This window comes from Peromyscus eremicus, chromosome 2 (assembly GCF_949786415.1).
Source record: "Peromyscus eremicus chromosome 2, PerEre_H2_v1, whole genome shotgun sequence".
NCBI lineage: Eukaryota > Metazoa > Chordata > Mammalia > Rodentia > Cricetidae > Peromyscus > Peromyscus eremicus.
The window spans coordinates 62483877-62502177 of record NC_081417.1 but is presented as its reverse complement, the minus strand read 5'-3'; the positions used below and the strand labels follow the sequence as shown (position 1 = coordinate 62502177).

The window sequence follows — 18301 nt, the reverse complement described above, 5'->3', positions numbered from 1 at the left end:
GTTTTGTTTTTTTTTGGTTTTTCGAGACAGGGTTTCTCTGTGTAGCTTTGCGCCTTTCCTGGGACTCACTTGGTAGCCCAGGCTGGCCTCGAACTCACAGAGATCCGCCTGCCTCTGCCTCCCGAGTGCTGGGATTAAAGGCATGCGCCACCACCGCCCGGCTGAAAAGAAGAAATTTTAAAAAGCAAAGAGACTAGGCATGGTGATGTATACCTTAAATCCTAGCACTTGGGATGCAGAGGCCAGCCTGGTCTACATAGTGAGTTCCAGGACAGCCAGGGCTGTTACACAGAGAAACTCTATCTTAACCCACCCCCTCCAAAAAAAGCAAAGAGCTTAAGCCTTCAGTAGTGGAGTATGATTAAATAAATAAATCATGGAACACTCTTCCCACAGCATACATAAGGGGGATGGTAGCTCATGCCTATAATTCTAGCACTTGGAAGGCCAAAGCAGGAGGATCAGGAGTTCAGGGCCAGCCTTGGCTGCATAACAAATTCAAAATAAAGGGCAGCCAGCTAGATGAGCTGACTCAACAGGTGAAGGTCCTTGCTCCATAGTCCTGGTGACTGTGGTTTGATCCCCAGAGCCCACTTGAAGATGGAGAACAGAACCGATTCTACGTTGTCCCCTGGCCTCCTCATGTGTACTGTGGCATGTGTGTCCACACATCATACACACTAATAATAAGTAATTTTTAGATCAAGAGGTGCTTATAATGTATTTTTCTGTGGCATAAAAAGCGTATTACATAAAAGTTGCCATCATAAGATGCATATGTAGTGTGGGTAGTCTGATTCCATCTGTGTTTAAATCTGTATATATAAGCATGCATCTTAAAGTCTGAAAGTATAAAGTAGCAACAGTTCTAATCTTATGAGAACTTTCACTTTCTTCCTTATTCACCTTTGTGTTGGTATCTCTTAAGATAAATCAACTTACCTTATTTTTTTATTATTCCTTTTTCTATTTTGTGTAACAAATGCTTAAAAGTATACTCTTTCTCCTGGCATATGCCTCCCTGCACAGACAATAGAACTTTTGTCCCATCATTCACATGTGTTTGGAATCAGGTATTGTATGGACAAGTTGGCTAAATGCATTGAGGATGGAAATGTTGCCTCATACCTGTCGGCTACTCATCTGGCCAGTCTTGTCCCTGCTGGGCCCCTCGGCTTTGACCTCATACACTCCATTCACATCTTCTCACTTCCTTCTCAGATTCTGCAGAGCCCCTGGCTGTGTGGAGACAAGGCATTTCTTTGGAAATGAAAAGCTCAGCATTGGACAGATATATTCCTGCCTCTTAGCTCCTTGTTGGCAAGTTCCCGCAGCTTCACCTTCACCAGCAGAGAGAGGCAGGAGGAGAGTCTAGTCTCACATCCCCCAAGCTGCAGCCACGACCACATGTCGGATGTTCTGCCTCCGGCTGGTGTTTTCAGTGCAGCCTTTTTAGGTGGCACAGTAGGAAAGGGACCAGAAAACTTAACTACTCCTGGCTCAGGGACTACATGGGAACTGCCCAGCCTTAGTTTTCTCTGCAAAACTGGAATAAATAATAGACATTAATTCTATGTCTTATGATTGTCAGAGATTAAATGAGAAAATAAAGGAAAAGCTTTGAAAATATAAGTTGCAATAAAAACATAAAATCTATATTTTTAATGTAATCTTTTCAGATTTGTGTTATGCTTTTATGTCTATATACATGCCTCTACGTCTGCTTATCTACTTATTGTGGAATAACAGTTTAATAGGGAGATAAAGGATATTGAAAAATCTTGAAAGGCTACTTTTGTTTGTTTGTTTTTTTTATTTTTTTTTGTTTTCTGAGACAAAGTTTCTCTATATCACAGTCCTGGATGTCCTGAAACTCAATTTATAGACCAGACTGGCCATGAACTCACAGAGATCCTGCCTCTGCCTCCCAAGTGCTGGCATTAAAGGCATGTACCATCACTGCCTGGCAAAAGGCCACTTCTTAAAAACAACCAGAGAGGACTGGAGTGATGGCTCAGCAATTAAGAGCACTTGCTGCTCTTCAAGAGGACCCAGGTTCAATTCCCAGCACCCACATGGCAGCTCACATTGACTGTAACTCCAGTTCCAGGGGCTCCTACAACCTCTTTTGGTCTCTGAGGACAAGCAGGCATGTATGACATGCACAGATGTGCATGCAGTCAAAACATCTGTAGATATAAAATAAAAATGTTAAAGCCTAGGAAAGGGAGAGGGGAGGAACCAGGCTTGTCTTCACTTCATCTGCTCTGTACTGTCTTGTTTCCCTGGTGAACATGCATTGTTGTTTTTTTTTTTTTAAGTTAAGGAAACCAATACAGACTTTTTAATGGCTTAAGGTAATATAGTCAAACTAGAAATAGTCATTGGAAGTCATCCATATAGAGGTCGACAGCTGGGGCATGGAGAACAGAGGATTTAGAAAGATAAGCAATTGGGGAAACAGCTTGATTGGCAAATTGGGACCATGTTATTAAAACTATTGAATGTCAGGTCAATGAGTTTTTAAGTGGTGGAAGCCATTGGAGGGTCTTGAGCAAAGGAGTCCTATAATCAGTAATTTGATTCTCAGAGCAGTGTTTGAAGAGTAATGAATGTGGATGAGATAGCTCAGGCCTTGGAAGCCTGGAGTCCTGATTTCAATCACCAGAACCCATGTGAAGGTGGAAACAAAGAACCAACTCCGTGGGGCTGGCCTCTGACTTCCACATGTATCACACACACACACACATACACACACACACACACACACACACACACACACACACTTTAAATTTTTATTTATTTTTAGCTTTATCCATTTTACACATACTTTTTTGAAAAAGAATAATGCATGAGATAACTTGAAGAGAAGAAAGAAAGAAAGAAAGAAAGAAAGAAAGAAAGAAAGAAAGAAAGAAAGAAAGAAAGAAAGAGAAAGAAAAAGAAAGGGGAGGGAGGGAGGGAGGAAGGAAGGAAGGAAGGAAGGAAGGAAGGAAGGAAGGAAGGGAGGGAGGGAGGGTATATATAGTTAGGCATGGTGGTGAACTTGAGGCTAGGCGGGAAGAGCCTGAATTCAAAGCCAGCCTGGGCTACACAGGAAGTCCCCATCTTTAAATATACATTAACTATTTTGAAGAAAGTGCTATATTACATTTCCAATTGGTTTGCCAGAGGTCTAAATGGAAAGAGCATGGGTCAGGAAGACCCACAGTTGGGTCTAAGAGAGACAGGAGCAAGCTGTAAGAAAATAGTGATGACACTGGGTTATAACCCCCACGTAAAGTAAGTATTAATCCACAGCGATATTTGTAAATAAACAAAGGAGAAGGGACAAATACTCCTTTTAGAATTCTAATTGTATGCATGTATATTTTCATGAAATATATTTCATTAAATTTTTATATTTGAAGAAAAATGAGGGAAATAAAAACTACCACTGGAAGTCATAGTAACAATAGCTGCTGTCAAGATTCACTGACTGCTAAATCTAGAGGGTGACACTTTAAGGAGAATCAAGATATTTGAATAGTTGTATGACACTCTTACGTATTAATTACTGTGGTAGTTTTAAACATGTATCCACGCTTTCTTTGATACTCCTCTCTCTAGGAGATGGAATTTAATTCTCTCCCCCTTCAATATGGGCTGGACTAAGTGACTTGTTTCTGATGAAGAGAAAACGTATGACAGAAATAGTAATTTTAGAATAGAGAGACCTGTCAAGTACCACCCTAAGTGATTCAGATTAATCCCACTGGTGATGAGACGTGAAATCCCAGTGTGCCGTAACAAGTACATGTCACCTCCATTGTATCCTCCCTGGAATCTACAACCTGAACTGGTTACGAGAAACGTGAGGCAGGGGCTGGAGAGATGGCTCAGCAGTGAAGGCGAGTTCACTGAGGACCGGGCTCAGTTCCCAGCACCCACATGGTGGCTCACAGCCACCGTAACCCCAGTTCAAGGGGATCCCACAGCCTCTTCTGGTTTCCTCAGGCACTACATGCTCATTATGTACATACATACACATAGACACAGATGAATAAAATAAAACAAAAATTTGTAAAGAAATATTAGGCAAATTGAAAAGATATTCTAGGAATGCCTAACCAGGCATTTTCTTAACCTCAAAAGTCAAGACTGAAAATGAAAAAGGATCCTAGTACAAAAACTGTAGAAATTTACACCAAATCTGTAGTTTAGTTAATAGCAATGCTCTAGTATTCTTAGAGTTGATCATGTACCATAGTTAAGTAAGATGTTACCATTAGGGGAAACTAGATGAAGAATTCTCTGAATTATCCCAGTGTAGAAATATAGAGTTATTTCAGGCCTGTGGAGATGGCTCAGCAGGGAAGGCGCTTGCTGCCAAGCCTGTTGAGTTGAGTTTGACCCCCAGGATTTACACAGTGGAAGGAGAGAACCAACTTCTGAAACTGCTCTCTGACTTCCACATGTGCACTGTGGCACACTGCCCACCCCCATAAATAAATAAATAAATATAATTAAAAACATTTTTAATTATTTCAAAATAATTAAGGTTAAAAGATATCCCCACCACCATTTTTAGTGTATTTGGCTAGAAAAGAAGATTGCCATTAACAAGATAAGGATAGCTGAAAGGAAAAATGAAGACTATATATAGCAGGCTCCAGGCCAAGCTGGGCTACACAGTCCATAAACAAACAAACAAAAACTGAAGAGAAAATAGAGTTTCCAAACAGAACTCATCAGTACTTCCAATGATTCTGAAAATGAGGGACAGTCACCTAGGAAAAGGCATTGACTCTGCAGCAGATTAAGCTGTTCGTCATGGTGTGCAGTGTCTGGGGACAGCAGCCTCCTGGAGAGTGCACACAGCCTGTTGCCTATGGGGTTGCCCTAAGGGACCTCAAAGACAATTTTCTGCTGCCTAGTCATGTATCTGGTCTCAATGCTTTCCCCGGTGTAGGCTTCGGACAGGAAGGCCCAGGGCACAGTGGCCAGGTCATCACATCTGTCTTCACCAAACTGCAAAATAAGGAACATGTGACTGAGGCCTTGCTTCAGGGTTAATCCAGATGAGCTTGAAGACATAGTGGCTGAAAAGCAGCCCGTCCCTAATGACTGTGGAGTAAACTATATTCCCAGTTGTGGTCCCTAGACCAGTGGCAGGCCCTGCACTCCCAAGGGGTCCCATTTGCTGTCCTATACTCTCCCAAATCATGTTCAGTAATAAATCTCACATTCGGTGGGGCAAGGGAAGAAAGGGCCAATGGGAGCTGGGCACTGGCCCCAGGAGTTAGCAGAGGGGCTGGGGAGATGGCTTAGAGCACGCTGCTTATGGAAGACCTGAGTTCATTCCCCAGCACCCGCATCAGACACCTCGCAACTGCCTGTAACTCCAGCTCCAAGGAGATCCAGTGCCTCTGACCTCTGGCCTCCAGCCTCCATAGGCACCTGCTCTCATACTCACATGTACACACACACACACACACACACACACACACACACACACACACACAGGTATAACTAAAAACAATAAAAGTAAATCTTTTTTTTTTCTTTTTGGTTTTTCGAGACAGGGTTTCTCTGTGTAGCTTTGTGCCTTTCTTGGAACTCACTTGGTAGCCCAGGCTGGCCTCGAACTCACAGAGATCTGCCTTTAATCCCAGCACTCGAAAGGAAGTAAATCATTTTCTAAGAGAGGTGAGAGAAGACAAGGAGAGGGGAGGGGAGGTGGAGACAGGAGTCAAGGTGCTGGGACTCAGAGTGCAGAAGCATTTGCCCAGAGGTAGATCTACTCATAGAAGAAGCTCCTAGGGAGTCAGGCATGGTGGCACATCCCAGCACTCAGGAGGCAGAGGCAGGAGGATTTCTGTGAGTTTGAGGCCAGCCTGGTCTACAGAGTGAATTCCAGGACAGTCAGGGCTACACAGAGAAACCCTGTCTCGTGGGGGTTAAAAATCTAGAGAAAAGAAAGAATGGATGCTTCTAAACAGAGAGGCAAGAAGTGGTGTCCAGCCAGGCGGTGGTGGCGCACACCTTTAATCCCAGAACTCGGGAGGCAGAGGCAGGTGGATCTCTGTGAATTCGAGGCCAGCCTGGTCTACAAAGCGAGATCCAGGACAGGCACCAAAACTACACAGAGAAACCCTGTCTCAAGGAGGAGGAGGAGGAGGAGGAGGAGGAGGAGGAGGAGGAGGAGGAGGAGGAAGAAGAAGGGAAGGAAGGAAGGAAGGAAGAAAAGAAAGAAAAGAAAGAAAGAAAGAAAGAAAGAAAGAAAGAAAGAAAGAAAGAAAGAAAGAAAGAAAAGGTGTCCAGAAAAGAAAGAAAGAAAGAAAGAAAGAGAGAGAGAAAGAAAGAAATGGTGTCCAGAGCAAATGAGCCAAAGGGCTGGGCCCCAAAGCTCAAGAAGAGGAGACGCTCCTACTACCTGGCTGTGGTCAAACTCAGGCTAAAAGCTAGAGTGTGTACTAAGGACTGTTTCTTTCATTTCTTAGCTGAGAGGCTAGTTCGTTACCCAAGTCCTAGGTCATCCCCTGTGGACTAGAAAGTCAGACTGGACAGGAAATGAAATAGGCTAGACTTATCCATTCCCTATGCTGCTTGTACTTGAGATGGAAAATAACCTGGTTTTGAAATGGGCACTAAACAGCATACAGAGTGGTTTCTCTGTGCACATGTATGTGTGTGATAAACACACACCTACCATGCACATGCTTTACCAACTGCTTACCATGTGGCAGAGACTGCGGTAAACACATTCTGAGTATTATCTGTTAATCCTCCACACAACCTTCTGAGACAGGCACTGCGACATTCCTCACGTTAAAGGTGAAAATGGAGAGCCAGAGTGGTTAGAAACTTGGTGAAGTTCACATAAATAGGACTTGGAGAGATGCAGTGGCAGAGAACCTCCCTGGCCTGCACCAGGCCCTGCCCCAGCCCCATCTGCGGAGGAAACCACACAGATAAGTAATGGCAGAAATAGGATTCAATTCAAAACCATTTGTTTTAAGCATTACACTACACTCCCTACTCCTGACACAAATGAATGTGTCTCCCAGGAGACTAACAGTGGGTAGCTCTAGACTAGCGGTTCTCAACCTTCCTAATGCTGCAACCCTATTAATACAGTCCCTCCTGTTGTGATGACCCCCAAACATACAATTATTTTCATTGCTATTTCATAACTGTAATTTTGCTACTGTTATGAATCGTAGTCTAAATATCTGTGTTTTCTGGTGTTCTTAAGCTCTGTGAAAGGGTTTGGGACCCACAGGTTGAGAACTACTGCTCTAGATGGTGGGATTAAATGTAATGTTTTTCTCCTTTCTTCTTATGTGGACTTTTTTTTTCTTTTTTTTTCGAGACAGGGTTTCTCTGTGTAGCTTTGCGCCTTTCCTGGAACTCACTTGGTAGCCCAGGCTGGCCTCGAACTCACAGAGATCCACCTGGCTCTGCCTCCCGAGTGCTGGGATTAAAGGTGTGCGCCACCACCGCCTGGCCTTATGTGGACTTTTTAAGAGACTATATTCCTTTTGAATTTAGGAAAGTATATCATGTTATTTAAGCTTAGGTACTTCTGCCAACTTCCTGTAACATCTAAGACGAGAACAAAGCAGGCGCATCAGCTAAGTGCAGAGAAAGACTACCTCCTCTGCAGGGACACAATGGAGAGTTTATGTGCTCGCTCTGTGTGTGTGTGTGTGTGTGTCTGTGTCTGTGTCTGTGTGTGTGTGTCTGTGTGTCTGTGTGTCTGCATGTGTGTAGTAGTCATGGAGGGAGAGTAAGGAGAGGATCTCAAGAATACCACACAAATAATTTTCTCCCTTCCTTATGGCTACCTTGTCCTTGGACAAGGTTTGTTTGGTCCTGAACTTTCAGAGAGACTGGGGACATTTTTTCTTTTTCTTTTGCAGACATGCTAAGATTCTGAATCTTACCTCTTTTTGAAAAATCTGGCCAGAGAGTCAAGCTTCTGGCGTGAAGCCCAGGCTTTAGCCATGAGCGATTGGAGTCATTCTGGAGCAACTTCAGGCGTGCAGGCCATGGACCAAGCAGGCAGCTGGTGTCAGCCATGGGCAGAGACGAACTGGTGGCATTTAAGGTCACCACTACCCAGTAGGCAGGCCTTGTCCAGATCCACCCACGTGCTCAGGAGAGGTGATTCAGAACGCTGGATAGCTCCCAAAGGCGCCCTGCTTCTCCTGGCTAAAACTGGAAACCCTGGAGACCCACTTTATTCATTCATTCATTCATTCATTCATTCATTTATTTTGGTTTTTTTAGAGACAAGGTTTCTCTGTGTAGTTCTGGCGGTCTTGGAACTCACTCTGTAGATCAGGCTGGCCTCGAACTCAGAGATGCACCTGCCTCTGCCTCCCGAGTGGGATACCCACATTATCAAGGTGCTGTGGGTATTCTAATTTGAGTAGTCTCCACTCACTTCAAGGGCCTGGCCTCTTCTCTTCCCACGACCATCTATGTGAGTGCAAAGGTTCTTTCTGCCTCAGCACCTTTCCTGCCTTCCCTAACGCACATCCAGCCTGACTGAACTCTCTTGAGATCACCACCCCTCTCAAAGTGAAGTAAGTTTTAGAGACACCATGCCATCTCCTGAGCTGTCCATGGGCAGGCTCTGACACCAAAATACCTCAAGGCTATAGGACTCTGTGGGAGTGGGGGAGCAAAGATCCTCTGTCTCCTAACATCCCTGGTACCCTCCTCTTGGACCAGAGCAGGAGGGAGGGGCACTAAGAGAGATACTGAGCATTTTTCAAAGCCTGGCGAAAGAGCCTTCCTTGGCTACCACCGTAACTTCAGCCTGGCAATGAGAACACGTCTGATTTAAAGACTTTGTTGTAGGGCATGGGCATTGACGTAAATGGGAGGAGCTTGTCTGGCAAGTAGAAGCAGAAATGAACAGTGGGTCTGGGAGCTCCCTGACTGCCCATTCCCACTGGAGCCGTGTACGTGGCCCCAGGCCCACAGGTGGAACTTTGGTTGAGCACTATCATGGAAAGGGGTCCTCTACGATTCTCCAAATGACACTGAGGGAGTATGAGTGTGTGAAAGGGCAGTAGAGTCCCAACCATTTACAGGGCTTGGATTTTCTAGTAGAAAGTTCCTCTTCTGCCTCCAGCTCTCTCCTACAGCCAAGTGAATGAGCCAACAAAGGAGGAAAGAACATAAATCCACCTGGATTGAGGCCAAGCAAAGATGCTCCAGGGCCATTCCTCCCAACCAGTCATGCTCTGGCCCTGTGCAAGACACTTTCCTCCTGAGACCTTGTTTTCTTCAACACTCATAGGTTCCTGGATCCTTTAGTGAGGGATCTTTTACACCCACGGTCACTGCCTGCCATATACCTCAATGAATGTACTGGTCAGAGAAACTGCCCTAGTTATTGACATAGTATACTCTACCCAGCAGCCAAACACATGCAGCCTAGCTCACACTCCTAGCTCCAAGCAGCCACAGTGGGGCCGGAAGGGTAGGGAAAGAGCATTTGCTGTTTGCTGAGACATGGGTGGACCTGGTGGCCATTAGGCAGGAGTGACTAAGGCTGCTGTCACCCCAGCTGAAGTGCTTGTAGGTAGCGCTCCTGCAGATGGAGCCACTGGCACCGTAGTAACTGATGATTAGTGAAAAGAAAATGTTCAGTGGCCCTGGACCTGGGCTGTCCCTCAGCCTGCCCCACTTTGCTTTTGGAAACTGCACATTCCAGTTTCCAAGAGGCTCTTACATGAGGCTAAGCACAGGCTCTTTCAACAAGTATTCATAGAGAAGAAAGAAGAGCAGATGAGGACCCTGCCCGATCCCAAGAGATTTGTTTGTATTGGTTTTCGTTGGAGTAAAACAATCTTAACCTCAGCCAGAGCTCGCTCTCCATCTGTTCTCAGGGGCAAAGGCGCCCTGTTTTCCTTCCTCATGGTGGATGCTCCGTGCTGATTGTTTAATTTAGGAGCTGTGATTATGTGACCACAAACCTTACTAAATCGAATACAACCCTGAGCGTTGAGAAGAATCCGCACAGGACTCAAGGGAGGAAGCAGCTGGCTGGAAAGAAAGGCCATGAATTCTAATCCCAAGGCTTCCATCTGGCATTGACCTGGGACAACTCATTTACTCTGCCCTGGGGCTCTTTCTGGAACTCTGGGCCAGAAGCCAAGCAGGCCTGGGCTGTCGGGGGTGAAGAGACCTGTCAGACCTCAGTCACTGCTGTTCACAGCAAGCAGGAACCCACAACCAGAGCATGTGTTTACTGTCCTGGAGGGTCTCGAATTTTTCTGCTTAGCCTTCCTGACCTAGTGTTGAACTCCCAAGAGGTCCCCTGCCTGGCTCATGAGCCTGGTTGGAACCCTGGGTTTTTCAAAAGCACCGTGAATAGACAGATCAAAGCAGCCGACCTGTTTCCCTTCAAGGGTTGTTGGTGGCTTTGATTTCAAGCTGGTTGTCCTCTCCTCTAAAACTCAACAAGAATTGAGACTAAGTCAGGTATGGCAGCACAATCTGTAATCCCAGCACTTGGGAGGTAGAGACAGGAGGATCAGAAGGCTAGCTTGAGCTCCGTGAAACCGTGCTTCAAGCAAACAAACAAAAAGAGCCTCAATTGTTAGATTGTGAGAGTAAATAATTGTAAACAAATAGTCTCTGCCTGTTCTGTTGGTGGTTGGTACAGTGAGAAGTTGATCTGGAGCTAAATTGCTAACTTGGCCATATCTATAAGGGTCTTTAACTTTTAATTTTGTGTATATGAGTGTTTTATCTGCCTGTATATCTGTACACCATATGCATATCTGGTGCCCCAGGAGGCCAGAGAAGATATCGAATCCCATGGTACTGGAGTATCAGATGATTGTGAGCCACCATGTGGGTGCTGGGAATTGAACCCAGGTCCTTCAGAAAAGCAGTTAGCGCTCTTAACCACTAAGACATCTCTCCAGCCCCTTTCTGGGCGGAGGCAGGACAGACTATGCCAAGCCTGCAGATGTGTGAATGTTTGGGGCCTCCTGATGTATCTGTTTTCCAAATTAACTTCTGGGAGGCAGTTATTCAGCTCTTAGCTCTAAGAAAAGCCCTAAAAGGATACACAGTTGCAACATTTGTCTAGGATCACCACTAGTCCAGGCCCTGGCTACCAGCCTTTGCCACCTATCTTACAAATAGACCCTTGAATTGTTTGTCTGCTATCAGATTACAGCCCATGATTCTCTGTTCTAGACACTGGGAAGACGCTATGGAGAAAGACACAGTCCACACTTTCAGGAACATTTATTAAACAACTGGTACAAATAATCACTTAAAAAAATTGTTAAGTGCAGGCTGGAGAGATGGCTCAGATGTTAAGAGCAGCCTGCTCTTCCAGAGGTCCTGAGTTCAATTCCCAGCAACCACATGGTGGTTCACAACCAGCTGTAATGAGATCTGGTGCCCTCTTCTGGTGTGCAGACATACATGCAGGCAGAATACTGTATACATAATAAATACATAAATCTTTAAAAAATTTAAGTGCATGAAAAACTGAGGAGGGAGGGAATTGTGAGAATTCCAGAATTACAGATTGTCTAACCTAGCCTGGCTCCCATGGGAAGCTTCTTAGAGACAACATATTAATCAAGGCTGATGATGAGAGCTCTAAGAAGAGGAGTATGAGGTGGGAGCAATCGGGGTGCCATCGGGGTGCCCCATTGGGATAAGGCTAGTGGCACAAAGTGCAGCAGGCCCAGGGAAGAGAGGTCCAGGGGCTAACGGGAAAGCGAGCCCTGGTCCTTAGCCGCCCACCGTCTCAGCCCCATCTGAGCCGTCACTCCACGCAAACTGCTGTGCATGGTCCTGAGGCGGATGAGGGCCTGTTCCTGCGCTGGCACAGCACGCTGTGGAAGAGTCCCTAGTCCTAGCTTGGATGGACCTCCATAGCAGCACAACACTGAGGAAGGAAAGAGGCAAGACATGCCAGGCACTTACCTTCCCTGCAGATCCTCTCCGCATGTTTTTCCATTGCTTTGAACTGTTTATTAACACACAACAGAAGCCATTTTGCTATTCAGATGGCTCTCTGGGAATTCCATGCCACTCCCACCCCCTCCTGAGGTGGATGGAAAAAAATCAGCTTTCAAGATATTTTGTACTTGGATTTCAGAAACTAAATTACATTACTACATACGATGAGACGGCGCCATTGCCTGTTCCTATCTGTGTGCTTCAGGCCCCGCGAGGCTGATAGCATCAGTGTGTCAAAGCAGCTGGACCCACACAATTTGCAGCCGGCTGGAGCTGGGCCAGAGTAGTCAGAGTGGGGGTGTGAAACCCTCTCAGAATCTGGGGCGCCCCAGGGTCTACTGTAGGCAGGCACCCAGGGCTTGGGGTTCTCTCCATAAATAATCATTTCTTCTTTCCATAAAGAGAGAAGCTGTCTTAATGGACCTAGATGTAACAAGCTGACAATTGCTCTCTGGAGCACTGAATCACACAAAAGCACTAGTAACAGTGTGCTCAAAAGGTTTTCTCTGGGGTCAAGAGAGACGGGGCAAGGAAAGAATGGAAACCATAACATGTAAAAGATAGGCTCCTACGGTCTTTTTTAAGATTTTTAAATTTTTATTTTGTGTGTATGGATGTTTTACCTATGTGTATGTCTGTGTACCATGTGTATGCAGTGCCCATCAAGGCCAGAAGAAGACGCTAGTGCTCTAACCACTTAGCAATCTCGCCAGCCTGTTTTTATGGTATTCTTGAGACAGGGTCTCACTCTGTAGCCTAGGCTGCTATCCTCCTGTCTCAGCCTCTCCAACGCTGGGATTCCAGGTACTGGGTACCACACTTATATTGTATGTTTAAAAACCAAAGTACTCTTGGAAATAAATATTCTGTGCTTCCTTGAAACCCAGATGTGAAGGTCTCCTAACCAGAGTTCTCACTAAAACCAGGTTGTAGAGTGGGTAGAGAGAAAGTATTGTTTCCCTGCCAGGGAACATAGTAACTTTTGGAGTCTCCTTCCTAATTATAACCAAGATTTAATTCTACAGAACAAGCATTCCTCTCATAGCAGAAAGTCTTCAGATTATTGAGTTATTTCAAAAGCATCAAATGTCATAATACATTCATTCAACTTGGGAAGTACTTACAGGCCAATTTTTATAAATAGCAAATACAAGCTGTTCATGTCCAAGACATGATTATTTCCCCAAATGCATTTGCTCCCCAAGGTCAAGGTTTTGGGAGGAATTCAGCCTCAGTGAGATTGCCAGTCCTCTACCATAGCTCAAGCCTGCCTTCCCTCACCCCAGTGTTCCCTCACCCCAGTGTTCCCTCACCCCAGTGTCTTCCCATTCACTCGTGATCCAGTGTCTAGATGAAGGAACAGAAGGACAAAGATGTAACCCTAGCTTTAGCTGCATGGTCTAAATTTCTCTGGCCATACTGGGGAAATGTTGTTTACTGAATTCATCACTACATCTGAAGACAAATTAGTAAAGTCGTGATTGTTTTATTACCTTTGTTTGTTTGTTGTTTGTTTTGTGTGTCAGAAGGGTATCATTGAGGGTTTGAAAAGTAAGAAATTATGATTACCAGAGCATAGGTTCCCAGGCTGAGCCTCCGTGTGGTTATTTATAATTGCTGGAGCAGGTGTCCCAGGTTCTGGGAAAATTGAATTACTGTTTCTATGTCTGTCCTGGCTTCCCAGGCTACTACTGCAGTCTGTGCTGACCCCATCCAAGGGTTAGGGTTAGGGTTAGGGTTAGGTAGCCATATAGTAATGTAGTAATAGTAACTTCTAGGTAGTAATAGCATTGACTTCTAGGATAACTGTGCCTGGGACAAATTGTTCTAAACAACTCTGTACATGGCCTGGCCGGAAAGCTGCCTCCCCAGTACAAGCTTAAGTGGTCCCTCCCTCTGCTCTGTAAATGATTGTTCCTCTTACCACTAAGTGCAGGGTAAGATTGGGATACAGGAATCTTTGCAAGACTGTCTGGAGACAGTGTATATATGGGAGGCCTGGCCTAGAGCCCTGCCATTCAAAAGTATAACCCCTGCACTAACATTGCCATCACCTGGGATCTGGGATGAAACGTGGGCCCTGGGCTGCAGTCCATAGTTACTGAATCAGACTCTGCACCTCACCAATCCTCAGGTGATCTGTACACGTATTTTTTTTTCTGGGCACGTATTTTTGTTGCTGGCCTAGGAGAACAGGGATGTGGACTGCATGGGGGTGCCAAATCTATCTAGAAGAGGTGAATTCTGCATAGATGGGGTGGGACTGTGGTAGAGGAATGAGACCAGGGCACAGGCATCCTCTGAGATGTGGGTTAACTGTACAAGGCTTAGGGATTGCACATGTTGTTTTTCTCTCACGATTTCTTCCCTGTGGGTGCCTTGGGCATGAGTTTGTACCCCTGAGTCATTCAGTCAGTGTCAGAACATCAGGCAGGGAGTGATGGGTGAGCCAGACTCAGCTACAATCCACCTTCAGTCTGAGGAGACCCTTTAGCAGAGACCCCAGGACAAACAATCTACTTAGGCAGTTGATTATTTTCCTTGAGAGATGCGTAACTAGCTACTAATATATAACCCTCGCTGTCCTAGAACTAGCTCTGTAGACCAGGCTGGCCTTGAATTCACAGAGATCCCTCTGCCTCTGCCTCTCTAGTGCTGGGATTAAAGGTGTGCCCCACCATGCCTGGCTCTCACCCCACCTCTGAAGTATTCTTAGAGTGCTTACCTAGTATGTCCAGGGCCCTGAGTCTGATTCCCAGCACCACAAACACAGGATAGCAGAGAAGGGAGGGAAGGAGAGAGAAAAGAATGAACAGAAAGAAAGGAATAAGTCAATAAATCATCTCCATGTCAAAAACCAGGGCTCAGTCTTGTTGCCCCAGCAGATAGCATGCCCTGCCCATTGCTGTTGTTCAGGAAATATCACATTCTTAAACAGTCATTGAAATGAGGGATGGGGGGCTAGAGAGATGGCTCAGTGATTAAGAGTACTGACTGCTCTTCCAGAGGACCCGGGTTCAATTCCCAGCACCCGTATGGCAGCTCACAGCTGTCTATAATTCCACTTCCAGGGGACCCAATACCATGGCAAAACACCAAAGCACATAAAATAAAAATAAATAATTTTTGGAAAAAAAGAAATGAGGGACAGAAGAAGAAATAATAATAGTAATAATAACAACAACAATAATAGAACATTTGGCCAGAGTTAAGCTTTAGAGCTGTAAGTGTCTTTATGAGTAAAAGATGGTATCTATCTGCCAGGTGTAATGAGCATTAGAAAGTTAGAACAGGCATAAAGGAAAGCAAGGACAGGGCTAGGAGGCACCACAGAGAACCCATTGATCCCATCCTTTCAACTTTACTGTCCATTGTAGACAAGCGGCTCCTTATTCTTCCATTGCTGCAGGAGGGGGCAGGAGTGGCTGCTCTGGGCAGGCACCCCATGGATTCTATCAGACTATTGCTTTTAGTCCTTGGAAGTCAGACCAAGATTCATGAACCAGAGCAGGCCAGGCTCACTTCTTAAGTAACTGAACCATATGAAGCAAAATGGCACATGCCTATAATCTCAGCACTCATGAAGCTGAGGCAGGAGGTTTACTAGGAGTCCAAGGCCAAGTCTTACACAGCAAGACACTGTCAAGAAGGAGGAAGAGGAGAAGAGAGAGAAAGTCAACAACAACAAATCCCCTTTAAGGTTGGGGATTTAGCTCAGTGGTAGAGCGCTCACCTAGCAAGCTCACAGCCCTGGGTTCAGTCCTCAGCTCTGGAAAATAAATAATCCCCTTTAGTGAGATTTAGGGCCAAGCTCCAAGTGAGCATCCTCACATGATTCTGCCCAGACACATGCCAGTGTCTGCTGGCATTTCTCCTGCTTTGGCTTCAATACCACCTGCCTATGACCAATCCCAAGCCCACCCCCCATGTGCCAGTTTCAGGGCAGTGCCTTTTGTGTGTACCTCTTGCCTTACCTTGAAGAACCAGAATCCACATCCTGGAAGGAAATGGAAAGATATTCTCATCTCCAAACCCCAAGTCCCCTCCAGCTCTCTAGGACTTAGAATCATTTCCCTTCTATGAAAAGCTTCATTCTCCCAAAAGTCTGTATCTGAACTTTAAAGATAGAGGACTATTTATTCCCTTACTGCCCACCCTGACACCATTTTCTCCTGTCTAGGTCCTGCTGGTGACTTGTGTGTGCATGTGTGTGCGTGTGTGTGCGTGTGTTTAAGTATACATAGCATAACATTTGCCATTTTAACCCATTGTTGATCTTTTTTTTAAAGGAACTTTGTTAAGAAGTTCTATAAAGAAGAACTATACTTCTTTAATTAAATGAGATCACCTTTCTCTAAAAAGGTTGAAATGAGGTGGGTGGGGATAAATAGAATTCAGAGACCTTGTAGGTCATAGGAGCGCATACGCTGGTCCAAGGCGAGGAAGGAGCCTCCTTAACACGTGGGCAGGGATGAAGGTCAGGGCTAAGGCAAACTAGGCTTCCCAGAAGGAACCAAGAGCTTTATGCTCCTGGACCTTACCTTCTGGCCTTTGTACCCAAGCTTCCCCCAAACGAAAGCTGCTGAACTCAAGCATTTGTCCCATCTCTCAAACAAGGACTCTTTGGTCCCAGGTTTCTAGTGAGTGTTGCATGATTTTTTTCCCCGGGGAGACACAAATGTCTATATACCCCACCTAGAGAAGGCACTGACACACCAATGTCCAACATGGTGAACCAGGGCCTTAATTGGGATTCCAAGAACTTGGGTGGGTCCCAGGCAGCTGCACCACTGAAGCATCCCATCCCAGTTGTTTCCTCATAGACTGGTGATTAGAATCTTGGGAATGGTGTTGTGGGGTGGCATTGGGAAGGGTTAGGGCCTGAGGAGCATCATACCTCTCTTCTCCCTCCATGAGGGAGTGTTACTAGACTCCCATATCTCCTGTGGGTCTTGTGAAGGTCATCTCAGATGCTCTGAGATGGTAACGCTCATGTTGCTGCATGAAACGGCTTCACTCCAGTAGGAGAGAATGAGTATCTGAGAATCATCTGGAAGACAGACAGCCTGACTATGAAGAATGGGTGCTAGATCTTTAAAAGACACTGGCTGGCTGAGGAGGCGGCTCAGTGGGCAAAGTGCTTGCTACACAGGCATAAGGTCCTGAGTTGTGTCTCCAGCACCCACATGAATGACACAAAGGCCTGTAATGCCACAACTTGGGAGGTGGAAACAAGCAACTCCCAGCAAAACTGGCTACCTAAACTAGCTGAGTTGGTGAGCTATAGGCTTAGCTAAAGACCCTTCCTCCATGTATAAGGTGGAAAGTGATCACCTGATGTCAACTTCTAGACTCCACATGTATGTGCACACAAGTGTACCCCCACCTGCACACATATGTGTGGCTACACACATACATTCATGCATGGAAAACATACAAAAATAAATAAAAGTAACCCCCCATGGCCCCATACTTTGCATTTCTTTCAAGTATCCACCCTAGAGCTGAAAACTAATATGTAAAAGACCTGAGCATGGTCGTGCATGGCTGTAATTCAAGTACTTGGCAGGGAAAGGCGTGAGCACCAGAAGTTCAAGGCCATTCTTAACTGCACAGTGAGTTTGAGGCCAGCATGGGATACATGGGACCCTGTCTCAAAAAAAAAAAAAAGAAAGAAAGAAAGAAAGAAAGAAAGAAAGAAAGAAAGAAAGAAAGAAAGAAAGAAAGAAAAAAAGAGGCTGGAGAAATGGCTCCGTAGTTAAGAGCAGTGGCTGTTCTTCTAGAGGTCCAAGGTCCAGTTCCGAGCACCCACACAGCTGCTCACAACCATCTGTTGTTCTAGTTTCAGGGAATCTGTTGCCCTCCTCTGGCCTCCCTGGGTACCAGGCACACATGTGGGATGCAGACACTCATGCAGGCAAAATATCCATACACATATTTTTTTTTAATTTAAAAAAAGAAAAGAAGAAAAAAGAGAAAATGTGGCAGGTGAGATGACTCAGTGGGTAATGGTGCTTGTGACATGAGCCCCTTGACCTGAGTTTAATCCTCAGATCCCACATCAAGGTAAAAAGAGAGAACCAGTTCCACAAAGTCTGACCTCCATGTGTGTGCACTCACACATCATACACGCACATACACAATTTTTTTTTAATTTTAATGTAGGAACTGCCACACAAGCTTCAGTAATGACCAGGTCAGTCTGCTTAGTTCTCCTGGCCATAGTCTGAAAGCAAAGGAGACGCTTTGTGAGGTTGGCCTCCTGGCTCTGCCATCTCCATGGTTCCCATAGCTGGGTACTGACATGAGCAGG

The 18301-nt window shown here is 45.4% G+C and overlaps 1 protein-coding gene and 1 pseudogene across 4 annotated transcripts in view; both read left to right on the top strand.

The window, feature by feature from the left end:
- Fam219a (family with sequence similarity 219 member A) overlaps positions 1-18301 on the top strand; it is a 53767-nt gene that overhangs the window by 18771 nt on the left and 16695 nt on the right. The gene's annotated exons all lie outside the window — the stretch shown is intronic.
- LOC131905411 (small nucleolar RNA SNORA70) lies at positions 4789-4903 on the top strand (annotated as a pseudogene).